The sequence below is a fragment of the Chenopodium album genome, chromosome 1 (assembly GCF_948465745.1).
Source record: "Chenopodium album chromosome 1, dcCheAlbu1.1, whole genome shotgun sequence".
NCBI classification, from domain to species: domain Eukaryota; kingdom Viridiplantae; phylum Streptophyta; class Magnoliopsida; order Caryophyllales; family Amaranthaceae; genus Chenopodium; species Chenopodium album.
In genome coordinates this window covers 18,251,711-18,253,600 of record NC_137834.1, presented here as the reverse complement: position 1 = coordinate 18,253,600, position 1,890 = coordinate 18,251,711, and the positions used below count along the sequence as shown (strand labels likewise).

At 40.8% G+C, this 1,890-nt stretch overlaps 1 non-coding gene across 1 annotated transcript; it reads right to left on the bottom strand.

Annotated features, from left to right (window-relative positions):
• Window positions 1–325: 325 nt before the first annotated feature.
• On the bottom strand, window positions 326–431 carry LOC145565043 (small nucleolar RNA R71). Its single transcript, XR_014094954.1, has one exon. It is a non-coding gene; the product is annotated as a small nucleolar RNA R71 (small nucleolar RNA).
• Between the last annotated feature and the right edge of the window lie 1,459 nt (window positions 432–1,890).

Below are 1,890 nucleotides of genomic sequence, written 5' to 3'. Positions count from 1 at the left end.
GAGAGTGGAATTGCTCCACCTACAACACCGACGAATGACTTCGAAATTAGGCCGGCTATGATCGCTTTGATCGAAAGGAGACAATATAGCGGAGCTAAGAATGAGAGTCCGTTGAACCATCTGAAGGAGTTCGAAAAGTATTGCAACACTATCAAAGTGAACGGAGTTTCTCAAGAATTCATCCGGCTAATGTTGTTTCCATTTTCTCCCATAGGCCGAGCCTTGGAGTGGTTGGATAAGGAGGTAAAGCCAAATTCCCTTCGAACATGGGACGAAGTCACCAAGGAATTCTTGTCCCGATTCTACCCACAAAAGAAAACGGCGGAGGCTAGAGCTTTGATTCAAGGGTTCAAGCAAAGACCTAATGAAAGACTCTACGAAGCATGGGAGAGGTATAAAGAGTATCAAAGGGAATGTCCCCACCATGGAATTCCAACTTATCAAGTCATTCAAATTTTCTATGGTGGCCTAAGTCCTCAAGGCAAATCATGCCTCGATGGGGGTGCCGGAGATCCCATAATGAATCGGACGGAAGAGGAAGTGGTGGACATTATAGAGGACGTGGTTAAGTACTATAGAGATTGGCAAGATGGTGAGAGGGATTCAACTAGCAAGAGTGGCTCTTCGGTGTACTCTATAGACCATCTAAATGCGATCAATAACTTATCCTCACAAATGACAACCTTGGGGAAAGAAATGACCGCAATCAAGGCCAAGTTGGAAGGTTCCTTTTCTTCTCAAGATTCGAATTCTCCCTCCCAATTTAAGGGGAGAGGTACCTTTTCTAACTCTCAACCCCCTCCCTATTCAAATAATATGCCTAGTGGTTTCTTGTTTTGTGATGCATATGGATCTTATGATCATGACTCTTGTAATTGCCCTCATGCTTCTCCGGAATGTGGTGATGATTTTGATAATAGTGAGAGTGAGCATGTGAATTAAATTATGTGTCAAATAATAATGTGCAAAGGTTTGATAATCAAAGAGGTCAATGGAATAGGAATTACCAAAACCAAGGAAATTTTGACAACTATAACCAAGGTGGTGGTTATAGGAACCAAGGGAACCAAAGTTCTCGTGGCAACTATAACAATCAAGGTTATAGTAGTCAAAATCAAAACTAAAATTATGGTAATCAAAACCAAAGTTATGGAAATCATAACCAAGGTAGTGGAAACCATAATCAAGGTTATGGTCAAAATCAAAATAGGAGTAATTGGAACAATCAAGGTAGGGGCAATTTTAAAAATAATTCTCAAAGAGGTCCCCCACCCGAATTTGTTCCAAAGACTCAAAGTGAAAATTCCTATTCACAATCTTCTTCTAGGACCAATTTGGAGGAAATAATTGAAAATCAAACCAAGTTGTTGAACACATATGTGGCCGTTAGTGACAAGAAGTTCAATGAAATGATGACCCACAACAAAATGCTCGAAAACCAAATTTCTCAACTTTCTAGTGCTTTGAAAGACCAAGCAAGCCCTTCTTCTTTACCTTCCCAAGGCCTAGATCCCAAGAAACCCGTGAATGCTATTGTTACAAGGAGTGGTAAGGTTCTTGAGGAGAGATTTCCTAGGAGGAGTGATAACAAGGAGGTCCCCAAGGAAGTTTTGGTTGAGAATGAGGGAAGAAGAGCATCTTTAGATGAGGTTGTGGTTGAGACACCAAGAGAGGTGAGAGTAGAGAAAGAGATTGTGAAACCCAAGCTCCCTTATCCCCAAAAATTCATGAGACACAAATTGGATGAGCAATTTGGGAGATTTATTGATATGCTCAAACAACTTCACCTTTCTCTACCTTTCACCGATGTGATCAACCAAATGCCTAATTATGCCAAATTCCTCAAAGACATTTTGAGCGGAAAGAGGACTTGTGATGTTTTGGAGACAA